The sequence below is a fragment of the Palaemon carinicauda genome, chromosome 14, assembly GCF_036898095.1.
Source record: "Palaemon carinicauda isolate YSFRI2023 chromosome 14, ASM3689809v2, whole genome shotgun sequence".
NCBI lineage: Eukaryota > Metazoa > Arthropoda > Malacostraca > Decapoda > Palaemonidae > Palaemon > Palaemon carinicauda.
In genome coordinates, this window is record NC_090738.1 from 111,831,583 (window position 1) to 111,844,987 (window position 13,405).

Below are 13,405 nucleotides of genomic sequence, written 5' to 3' on the forward strand. Positions count from 1 at the left end.
GTGGGATTTTATGATAACGATGGGAAACTTAATTCTTTCGGTCCCAGATGATTGCACGAGTTATTGTTATTGAAAATGTACCCACTCAGTGATTTTATAGGAAAGTGTCTGTCTGTACTGTTTTGTTACATTGAATATCTATGTAGTCCAGTAACTGGTTGATTCTAGTGGATACAAATTCCTAGTTATATAACTAGAAGTTCAATTGTGAACATATTGAATATTTATTTTTGTTCCTTATAACTGCATCGTTACATACAATATATGTAGACTACACACACACACGCATATATATATATATATATATATATATATATATATATATATATATATATATATATATATATATATATATATGCGTGTGTACATAGAATATGCTGTATACATACACAGAACAACAAAGAATACAGCCGTTTCTAGTCTACTGCTGGACAAAGGACATATCTGGGATTTGATCATTTTTATCACCATGCTGGCCAATGCAGATTGGTGATGGTGGGAGATTTTAGTCTGATCGCTCACAGCAAACCAAGCTAGTATGGGTTTTGCCGACCATGGTGATGCACAAACCCTTTCGCCTCGTTATGGTATCCCCACTCACACACACCCACACAGCATTATTACACATTTTAAGATACAATTTGTACATTCAAATATACGGAGCGTAAACTCAAAATGAACAAGAAAAATAACCGACCGTAACAGTAACAATAAACTCCCTTTTGACCCAGCAACGGTCCAAATTAAAGCGTAGACCTCACCAAAGCTCTTCTACTCTGCGATAAAAGCTGTTAATCCTTTTATAACTATCGCACGAATCTATGCAGCACTTTCAAGCCCTAGGCCCCTTTCACACTGCGATTTTTTCCCGCACTCGAGGCGGTCTCCGCGCGGCATATCGTGTTGAACCAAATATATACAAATTGCATTGCACTAAAACCAGACAAGGGATATTGCAATCACTCCGGCCATTCAGAATGATTTGAAGTGTGCAGTATTTTCAAAGAGCCTGGTGTGGTCCTAAGCAGCAATTTCGGTCTCATTGGACTAAAAAATGATTAATGTTTTAGCTTCTTTCTTTTTTTTTTTTTTGGTTTACTTGGGATACACATTTCCTCTCCCTGTGGCTAGTGACCTAAGATGTTGTGACGACATATGTAGAAACCACTCGTCTTTTTGTTAGTGTGTGGCAAAGGAAACGATGCATATGCCTAGTTTGGAATCGAAAGACCAGTGTGTGTAGGTGTTGCCATATTACAGGGGTGGGGGAGGGTTCGAGGGAATAGTACCTGTTACATTTAAAAAAATAGTAAGTTTCAAATGCAATATCTATTAAACGCGCTGTTGTGATTTTAGAGAAATTTTGACTTTAAAAGTATTGTGTATGGGAATAGAATAGACACTTCTTTACTTGCCATCTCATTAGGCTAATTCCCTCCCATGTCGAATACTCAAACACCAGTTTAAAGGTTCAAAGCTAACTCATGAGAGGCAGAGGCAAATGACAGGTTAAAGCCATAGAGACAAACCACGTGATCAGAGCCCAAGTCCCCTCTCCACCCAAGGTAGGACTAGTGAGAGCCAGACCGTGGTTGCTAATGCACTAAGCAGGTAGACCTATAGGCTCCCACTAAACCCCCATCACCAGTTTATAAGGACGGCGAGGTTCCAGACGCTATTAGAAACTACGGGGCATGAGCGGAGCTCGAATTCCCGTCCTAAAGATTGTGATACAGGGATCTTCAAAATCAAATTTAACATTCTAACCGTTCCATATATTACCTAGTATTCCATGACGTGACTGCTATTCAAGCAGGGTTGGAGTGAAATTTGTCCGAGTGCTTCTTGTTATAATCTTTTACCTATTTTTGATTTAGAATTTTAAGTAATACGTGATACAAATTTAAAAAAAAAAAAAATAACGATGCGCGTATTATCGTGTGTTAGCCAACTTTTCTTTCATAATAAATTACCAGTAATCCATTAAGATTGAGGATAGTTCAAAGTCAAGAAACAGCAGTCAAATACATTAAACTTTTTACGATTATTTTATAAACTATTTTTTCTGTAAGCATACATTTCGTTTTCATGCGAATAGAAAATCTTCATAAATACTTTTGAAATGAAGAACGACTACATATTATTATTATTATTATTATTATTATTATTATTATTGCTGCAGGCTAAGCTACACTACTAGTTTAAGCCCAATAAAAGGTCCGGTAGGGTAAACTAGCCCAGTGAGAAAAGGAAACAAGGATATAAGTAAACTAAAAGAGAGTTAATGAACAATCAAAGTAAAATATGTTAAGGACAGTAACATTAAATTGGACCTTTCCAATATTAACTATAAAAACTTAGAAAAAAAGAACAAGAGGATAAGAAACAAGATAATAGTTGGAAAAGCAGGATGCTATAAGCCATTTAAAAGCTCCAACACGGAAAATAGCACAATGAGGAAAGGAAACAAGGAAATAAACTACAATAAGTAATGAACAACCAAAATAAAATTATTTAAAAACAGTTACAACATTAAATTATATTTTTCAAATATAAACTAAAAACTCCCCCCCTAAAAAAAAAAAAAAAAAAAAAAAACTGAGGAAGAGAAACAAGATAATAATGGAATGTGGTAAAAGATCTAACACTAAAGTTTTAGATAAACCAGTTGGTTAAGTACGAGGCTCTCGGGAACTCTGGCCTGGCTTGCCACTGGTTGGAAGACTGGTTGCTGCAACACGGCACTGCTAAACTCGGAAGGCGGCAGTGTCGCTCTGGATACCGTTGAGTCAGGTCGTGCCGCCTATTTCCAGAAGCTCGCATCCTTGTGGCTCATTCCTCGAGCGTAATTTGTGTTAAAAGAATAATTGCAAATTATCTCTTTGGACGAAATAGGCATTCTTAACATTCGGTTAACAATAAAAATTGCGTGCGTTCCTCACGTAAAATGGGGTTATCGGTGAACTATAAAGAGTGAAATATTAGAAAGTGAAAGATTTTCTCGCTGTATCCCGGTTGAGGCGAATTTGTGAGACTGAGTCTGATATTCCGGAAAACATGCGTCGACGATTGACATGGATCTCGAGAGTGACAGCAATATTGCTGTTGCTGCCATGCGTTGCTGTTGCTTCACCACAAACAGGTAAGTTGCTTGTTAGTGGACTAAGGCTTGGAAACCGAGATGACATCTTGTGAACCTCTTGGTATCTGGAACCTAGGCCTATGATTTTGTAGAACATTCAGGATTGATAATTTAATAGACAAGTTACAAATCTTTCAGATTTAATTATTGATTTTCAGGAAATATTTTTTCTATTGTATCCGTAATATAGGCCTAATGTTGTTTAATAACTGAATTTATGTTGAAAAATAAATTTTCTAAAAGCTCTTGGTGTACTGTAATAAATTGGCAATTGAATATTTATCACCCATTTCAATTGATTATATCACGAGGAATTATTGCGTCTCGTCTTAGACTCATGCCAATCCTATGAATGAATGCGTTAAATAAATTTTGGGCGTCTTGTGACCCAGAGCGAGTAGGCTGAACCCGACCCGCTTTCGTTGATGTTGACAATTTGCTGAGCCACGTGTTCTGTCTGGATCTTTCGTTTCAGTACTCCTATTTAGGCTAATTGCTTAGGTTAGGGTTTACTTGGCTCACGTGGGTTTAACGAAATTTATATTCGTTAATGAATTAATTTGAATGGTTTTAACTTACATTTAACAGTGGTATCACGTGAACCTTTTTCATAATGTCTGAAAGTAGGTCAAGTCAAGTTTTTTTGTAATAAGTTTATATATATATATATATATATATATATATATATATATATATATATATATATATATATATATATATATATATATATATATATAGAGAGAGAGAGAGAGAGAGAGAGAGAGAGAGAGAGAGTCTCTTATGCAGTACTAGAGCACGTGTATCATTTTTTAAAGGTCGCTTGATTTGGCCGTTGTTTTGGAGGTAGTTTTGTTTTGATGCATGGTTATCGTCTTTCTGTATCCGCTATATAAAGTATTTCATGAAGTTGATCATTGACCGATTTTTTTTCTTTTTTTGTGGGGGGGGGGCGAAATACGTCTCGGCAAAGGAGGTCTACATTAGCCGACATCCTAACTTGGATAAAGTTTTTCATTAGTACTAACCATTTCACGAACATATTCCTGTTATTAATGCGAATACTATGTTATATGAACGATTACGCCGTATGTTATTCATTTGCATCGTAATACCAGACGTAACAAAACCTAGTAAAGCTAATTTCGCGTATGTTCCCGACCTTGCCACCAAAGAATATCTTTGAGGGAGGGAATAAAGACTCAGATATATTAATAAAAGGGTGCTCTTCCAATATGTGATCTACTGAATGCTTGTGATCTACTATTGATCTGCTGTTCATGACATGTGATCTACTAAGAAAAAAGTAGACAAAATAGAAATAAAAAGAATTTATTTTTGACTTTATTTAATGAAAAATTTAAAAAGAAAATAATAGACATTTAACGATAGCAAAAATGGAAAAAGGTAAAAATCAAGACATTTAACGATAGACCTCTCTAATATCATTTGAAAAGTCAGAAATATAAATCTACAGATTCTTTTCTCACCATTCTATAACAGTATTCATCCAGATATGACTGAAGCATATGTTTAGAGGTACCCCTCATCGTTCGCAAAATTTTGATTTTTGCATCTAACAACGATCTTTCAATTGATTGGGTATGCGTTCCAGTGTTTGGGTCAACGTACGAATCCATGAGAATTCAAGGTGCTATAAGCCGGCCACTCGTCTGAATGTATTACTGATCCTTGTGCACATTCCCAAATTATTATTGGTAGAAGTGTATTTCTGTCTCGACGATCAACATAGAAATAACGACAGTCAAGACCCTTCTTTAAACTGAACATCCAAGGGCCGTCTATCTTGTTGCCATGATTCCTATTATTTTCAATTTCTGCTTCACTTACTGTTGATTCTGGGTCAAAATTTCCTTGAAGTAGTCTTCCACGGTTATATTTCCTCCTGCCAGCAAATCTAGCTTCATCTATCTGTATTGGCTCTGCAGTGGTCCCGACCATTTGACCTTTTTGTTGAACTATGTTAGCACAAACTTCACGGCACATGTTATACCAGTCATCTAGTGTGGAATGAAATTCTCCAGTGGTAACTTCAGCATATTTGATAGGGGTTTCACACACAAAAAATACACAATATCCAGAATCTGGCATAAGGAAAGTTTGCAATTCGTCTTTTTAATCAAATCAGAGTAATGAAAAATTCTGTTTCGAGTACGAGCACTTTTAAAAGTTTGACATCCTTTCACTGGACATCTCATTACAGGTACAAAACTTTTCACTTTACGTCTTTTATTTTTCATAGCACTTCCGCACTTATCACAATTAATGGCAACAGCTTCAGGATCATCCAATAAATTCTTTTCACGTAAGTAGGCTACAGCTGTTTCTTCATTATAAATAACGTTTCTTACAAACTGTCTGAGTCCACATTATATGGGTTGTATTCCAAATAAATATTCGAAACGGATATTTCGAATTCAACTTTTGAAGATTGTTTGGTTTTGACTGGAATGCTGACAATTAGTTATTTTGCTATGTTTAATGGTTAATAATGGATAGTTAATGGGTAAACAGCTACGTGGTTTAAAACCCCCATAGTTTGTTGGGGAAATATGGGTTGTTATTGTGTAGATCACATATTGGAAGAGAAACAACCCGGTAGATCACATATTGGAAGAGCACCAATAAAAGTATATTTGAGAGCAAAATTAGTTAAATCACCTTGGATTTAACTAAAACCATTATCAGGTAAACAGCTAAGCTATGCCTACGGTATGTAATGCGATATTTAGGAAAACTAACAGCACGTGTCAATAAGAATGAATGTTTTACAAGGTAGTTATAAGAGTATGAAAGATGTCATTTATTTATTTGGTTATTTTGTGGAGAATGGTGGCATATGAAGGCCACCAAAAGAAAAATAATTATACCGTAGTTCGTTTCTTCAATATTTTATAGTGAAACTGTCAAGCACGGAGGCTTTTCCAACATTTATAAAACCGTGCTGGCAATAATACTTTTAGATAAAATTGTATGCATTCAACAGCGTAATACAACCCGCCATGCATATATATTATATATTCAATTTAAACGTTGTATTTCAGGGAGGGGAGTATATAATTTGTTGTATTCAAATAGAGGGGTGTAGACCTAGATTATTTATACATATATTTTTATACCAGTTTAAGTCCCTTCGAGGAAATATCCTTCCCATAACATAGTTTATAATGTTCTGATACCATATAAGGATAACTATGCTTCCATTTGATTTATTTGATATTTATTGTCAGTTTAGAGAGGGGTTATAGGAAAACATCCCCGTTCTTCTCGACTTGGTGATGATGCGGAGGATTGTAGGGAATATGACTAACAAATGCGTCTTTAATTTTCCCGGCATATTGGAAGGCAGAATGCCATAATGTTTTTTCGCGTTATAGAAATTTCAGGTGCTGATATTTTGCTTCAAAATGCCGAAGTTAGGCGACTTTAGTTCGTCGCTGCTATTGTTTTATTCACCTCTTGGAAGTAGGGCATGGGCAGATCGTTTACCGGGAAGTTGAGAGAACATTCCAATCCCCAACTGACAGCTGTACAAATTTTATATAAGCAACGGAAGTCCGGTAATCCTGAGATGTATGTTACATTTACAAAATTTCCAGAACAATTATGAGAATTAGATAAATAGTAAACATTATGGCATAAAAGCAATCTTGCTCAAGATGATATTATTATTATTATTAAATGCTAAGCTACAACCCTAGTTGGAAAAGCAGGATGCTATAAGCCTCGGGGCCCCAACAAGGAAAATAGCCCAGTGAGGAAAGGAAACAAGGAAAAATCAAATATTTTAAGAATAGTAACATTAAAATAAATATTTCCTATATAAACTATAAAACAACCTTAACAAAACAGGAGGAAGAGAAACTAGATAGAACAGTGTGCCCGAGTGTACCCTCAAGCAAGAGAACTCTAACCTAAGACAGTGGAAGACCATGATACAGAGGCTATGGCACTACACAAGATTGGAGAACAATGGTTTGATTTTGGAGTGTCCTTCTCCTAGAAGAGCCGCTCACCATGGCTAAAGAGTCTCTTCTACCCTTACCAAGAGGAAAGCAGCCACTGAACAATTACACTGCAACAGACAACCTCTTGGGTGAAGAAGAATTGTTTGGTAATCTCAGCGTTGTCAGATGTATGAGGACAGAGGAGAATCTGTACAGAATTTGCCAGACTATTCGGTGTCTGTGTAGGCAAAGGGAAAGAACCGTAACCAGAGAGTAGAATCCAGTGTAGTACTGTTTGGCCAGCCAAAGGACCCCATAACTCTCTAGCGGTAATACCTCAACGGGATACTTCAGAAAGAAGCTGCACATGAAACCTTACCGTAAGAGTTACATACTGTGTGTGTGTGTATATATATATATATATATATATATATATATATATATATATATATATATATATATATATATATATATTATATATATATATACACACACACACACACACACACACATATATATATATATATATTAAAATCACATGATGAACATAAAATATGTATCCAACTATGAAAGGGAAAAGGAGAAACTAATTGGAGCTAGTACTTTCGTCTTTTTGGCATCGCCAGACCAGCGTTGCTGTACTGCATTGCTTTATGAAGTAAATTCTAACAATTGGACAGGGAAAGAATGTCTTTACGGTAAAGTGATTCGGTAGTGCTAACATTTGGTGACAATATTGGCTGTATTGCTAAAAGGATTATAGCATGGTGTCCTGGAATTATGCTACATTCTTTTCTAAATCGCAAAAAATATTTTAGGCCTACTCTGAATATTAGATAAAGAATTGTTCATGTTATAATATACTTCATGTTGATGTAAATGTACTATTTACATTTAACCATACTTCTATTGGGGTTGGTTATCTGAAAGCGTTGATATTCCGTTCTTTGCTAATCTGGAATACCGATAATTGTCAGCAATCTGACGAACATGCGTGGCTCAAGTTTTCAACGGTTACTGACTCCTTTGCGCAAACTCTTAACTAAAGCCATCTTGCCATGAAGTGGCCCTTATGAAAGCACCCTTTACGATGAGTTACTGCAGTGACAAACCCTAGTGATGTCACTGGCTACCTTTTAATAATTTAGCGGGTGGGGAGGGGGCCTGTTGCATGCAAATATACCTCGGTAACATCCTCGTTAGGCTTTTTTTTTTTTTTTTAACGGACTGTGTGACACATGGATTATTTTTTCAATATCGCAAGTTGGGGATATGCTCAAAATATTTTACTCTGTGGGTTTCAAGTAGTGCGTTAATCCATTGGGCCGATTCTGCTTCTGGTATACGTGAGATGTGTAATTTTGCGACCCAACCTGCCTGTCTTGTTTATCATCTCAACTGTAGCTCTTCACTCGTTAGAAAGGATGTTGGTCAAACTTGGTATAAAGGTAGCAGCATAAAAGCACCACTAATATAGTAATTTCAGAAGACACAAAGATTAGTAATTTTGTGACTTAAGCCTATGCCTTCATATTAGAAATTGCTCTCGTTTTGGTCAGTCGTGTGTGGCAACTATATATATCTTGTGTCGAGTAAATTGTCGAAGTTTACCTTTGGGAAAACCACCGTGCGGTTTCCTGTTGACAATTCATGAGATACAACGTTTGTAAAGATTTGTTTGTGTACAATACTCTAAGGATGCTTGTTTTTTTTTATTTATCTTCACTTCTATTTTCGTTTAAATTCTTCGCTGTTGTAATTAACAGACATGGGGTCACTTAATTATCTTGTAATTGGTTATTTGACCGAGTCGAAGCAATTACTTATGTTAGTGGTTTTTTTTATAGATCGAAATAATAAAAGAAACTATTTTCAGCCACTGATAGAATTTACTTGGATGTGTAATTATTACACGTAAATACAAGAGAGGAGTATTTATTTGTTATAGAATTTTACGGGTCAATTTTATTTCAAACTGTGGAAATAGATATTAAAGTAACGATGCGAGATGCAAGGCACTATAAATATAATTTTATATTTCTACAAAAGAGAGCATTTAGAATAAGAGGAAGTGTATCTTAAGAAACATATTTTTTCATCTGGTCGCTGAAGCCTGTTCATAATATTAAGTTGTCGTCAGTGTTTCATTTTGCGCATTTTCATTATTATAATTATTAATGTTCATGCAATTATAGCGTCTTGTATTACTTGGTGCACAACTGTTTATATCCGTTTTTTATTTATGTATGTTATTTATGCTGTAGTTTATTTTAAATTATCCGTTGTTTATTGTAGCCCAATTGTCATAGACAGATGAATTAGAAACCCGCGCCTCTGATATATATATATATATATATATATATATATATATATATATATATATATATATATATATATATATATATATATATATAATGGGTGTGTGTATATATATGTGTATATATACATATATATATATATATATATATATATATATATATATATATATATATATATATATATATATTTATATAATGGGTGTGTGTATATACATATATATTTATATATGTATGTATATATATATATATATATATATATATATATATATATATATATATATATAAATATATATATATATACATTACTACAGTAAAATTTTAGTTAGATGTAAAGTCCCGTCTCACCATAGTGACACCTACCGCATAAATATAATCCTGATGTAAAATTAGTTCAGACCCTTGTCCTCTATTCACAGAGGCTAACATCCAGTATCATTTAATTTACATGGACGAGCCTTCTCGATGTGGTGTCGGAATTTCCTGTGATATTGGGCTGTCGCTCCATTCATCCAGAATTTAGAGGATTTCTCTGTCTATATATATTCGCACGCTGTTTTTATTAGTATATACTTTTATCGTTTTCCTCTTTCCCTTATACGTATAACCATACGGTTACTCGTGTCCTTGATTAAGGTTTAGAACTTTCTCTCTCTCTCTCTCTCTCTCTCTCTCTCTCTCTCTCTCTCTCTCTCTCTCTCTCTCGTCCCTATTCCTTCAGAATTCTGTGAATTTTATGTGTGGTGTGCACGAGCGCATACATGTATAAATACGTTCTCTATGTAACTTTTAATCATATTTAGTCATGTTCTTTCCTTTGTGTTTATTATTATTATTATTATTATTATTATTATTATTATTATTATTATTATTATTATTATTATGACGTATTTTATGTCATGTAGAGGAAAACCCTTCGATGAAATTTAATGAGCCCTCACGCTAGGATACCTTTATACCTGAAATTTATACTCATAAGATTTCGATGATGTTTGCCTCATGATAAATTCAATTTTTCCATAATTGCCAATGGGAAATTTGTTATATTTATCTTGTATTATATACGTGTGGTGACATGTGTTGGGTTACACACACACACACACACATATATATATGTTTATATATATATATATATATATATATATATATATATATATATATATATATATATATATATATATATCCAGACACTTGCTCAATTTATGTAAGGGAGATTGTTGTTTAGGCGAAGCGGATCATGTATTAAAACCATTTCATCTTCATAGGGTAAATTCTGGTTATGTTATATGAATCTCATCTAATAGTTGCTAGCTTTATGGTTCACTCTCAGTCTACCAACCGCTTGTCACTTCAGCTGGAAATGGGTATCAGCGTATCTTGGCCTTCTGGCGTAGCCCCCAAAAGGCAATTAATTCATTTGGAAATGTATATTACCTAAAATTAACCCGGGTGGAGTTACTATATATTCTACATGTTCTACGTGTATCGTGTTCATGTAAAGGTAAAGGACAGGTTTTAATTAATTTGCAAATTGAGTTTCAGAAGCCTAACAGCAGTGGTTCCCCCCGTTAGAGTCACTTAGAATTATGTTCAGAACTAAGCTGATTCCTTAATATGTAGTTATTATTCTTTGTGATTGATTGCTTTTGCTCAATTTTACATAATCTCATTATTATTTCGAAATCACGCAATTTTCGTGTTTCTTGCAGTTATCAACTTACATGCTATGCGACTGAGTAGGTTGTGTAGTCATGTACATTTTTGTTATTTATGGTTTTGATAGTAATCATATTATTGCACTACGCGTATATAGGAAAAAAAAAGATTTCTAAATTTCTCTTCAAGATTGGCACCCCTTATATATATATATATATATATATATATATATATATATATATATATATATATATATATATATATATATATATATATAGATATATATCTATATATATATATATATATAGATATATATATATATATATATATATATATATATATATATATATCTATATATATATATATATATATCTATATATATATATCTATATATATATATATATATATATATATATATATATATATATATATATATATATATATATATATATATATATATATATCTATATATATATATATATATATATATATATATATATATATATATATATATATATATATATATATATATATTTCCAGTTTGCCTTGTACCTTTTATGTTCTTTTGTTTCTGTCACACTCAAAAGTCCTTACCAATCTCCCCACACCCTCACCAAAGTCCTTCCACATCCCCTTCCTTTCGCACTTCGTTTCTTCGTGAATTCATGCTGGGACCAGTCATGTGTGCGTGAAATATGCCGTGTTGCAATGCATCTTGTATGCTTACATTGTGCTTACAGGGACTGCGTTGTGTCGTGGTTTCTTTTATTTTTTGACTAGGTTTGCTTCTCCTTTTTTACTGAGGTTATGTATAACTTTATTTTGGCACTTTCTATTTAGTAGAAGTGTATTTTTATTGTTTTCATTTGTAGATTATTTGATGTTACTGTATTACTTTTTATGTTAGTTATGGGTTTGGGGGCAACTAGTGTTTACTATTCCTTTGCAATTATTATCAAGCATTGTTTTTTTCCCTGTAATTGTAACTTCTATTTTTTTAGGTAGTATTTATGTACAAATTCCGAGCTTTTAAGACTATATCTTTGAATTCTGTTACAGTTTATTGCCGTGAATTTATAGGACATTTGAAAACCATGACAACAATATTTTGTTATTCAGAGCTTAAATTTCATTCCAGTCAAATTTGCATGCTCACTTCGAGGAAAAAAATGATTTTAACCAGATGGTGTTAAATTTATTGAGAAAAGCAAAGGGTTCTTACAATGAGCTCTCTTGATTGATATGTATTCTATTCGGAAAATATATATTTTTTTGCTATATAAAAGGTGGACTGTTATTATTATTATTATTATTATTATTATTATTATTATTATTATTATTATTATTATTATTGTTGTTATTATTGTTATTATTATTATTGATATTATTATTATTGATATTATTGTTATTATTGATATTATTATTATTATTATTATTATTGATATTATTGATATTATTATTATTATTATTATAAATAAGAGTGATTTGTTTTTCCCACTGTTATTACAAGCCTATTTCATCATCATCATCCCGTTAAAATATAATCTGTAATATCCCAAAATTATATTTTTCAAAATAATCAGTCTTCCTTCAAAGGAGAGAACTTCCCGATTGTTACCGAGTCCCCGAAAGTTTAGCAAAGACTTCCAGTGCCACAGAAGTTTAGGTCGATGGTCCCAGTCTGTAGCAACGTGAGCGCCAGATGGCGGGGGTTGTTGGTGCTGCTGCCGTATGTCTATGGGAATTAGGGAATTATGAGTTAGTGTAAACCACATTTTATTGTTGTAGGTCTCTCTCTCTCTCTCTCTCTCTCTCTCTCTCTCTCTCTCTCTCTCTCTCTCTCTCTCTCTCTCAAGAGTGTAAACTACACTTAAGTGGTAGGTCTCTCTCTCTCTCTAAAAGTGTAAACCACCTTTTAGTCTCTCTCTCTCTCTCTCTCTCTCTCTCTCTCTCTCTCTCTCTCTCTCTCTCAAGAGTGTAAACTACACTTAAGTGGTAGGTCTCTCTCTCTCTCTCTCTATAAAAAGTGTAAACCACCCTTTAGTCTCTCTCTCTCTCTCTCTCTCTCTCTCTCTCTCTCTCTCTCTCTCTCTCTCTCTCTCTCTCTCTCTCTCTCTCTCTCTCTCTCTCCTGCTAAAAAAATTTGTCTTCGAGAATTTTCTCTTGCGTGTGCAAATATAGTATTATTACACACACACACACATACACACATTAAATACATGCATGCTTTGATTACTAAATACTAAGCACAGCCCAGAAAGGCATGTACCAGGCTGTTTGACAGGAAGTCTATACATGGAATTCATTATTTTTGAAATATCGTTTTA

General features: G+C 33.6%; 1 pseudogene; it reads right to left on the reverse strand.

Annotated features, from left to right (window-relative positions):
- Window positions 1–4,562: 4,562 nt before the first annotated feature.
- LOC137652923 (uncharacterized) lies at window positions 4,563–11,181 on the reverse strand (annotated as a pseudogene).
- Between the last annotated feature and the right edge of the window lie 2,224 nt (window positions 11,182–13,405).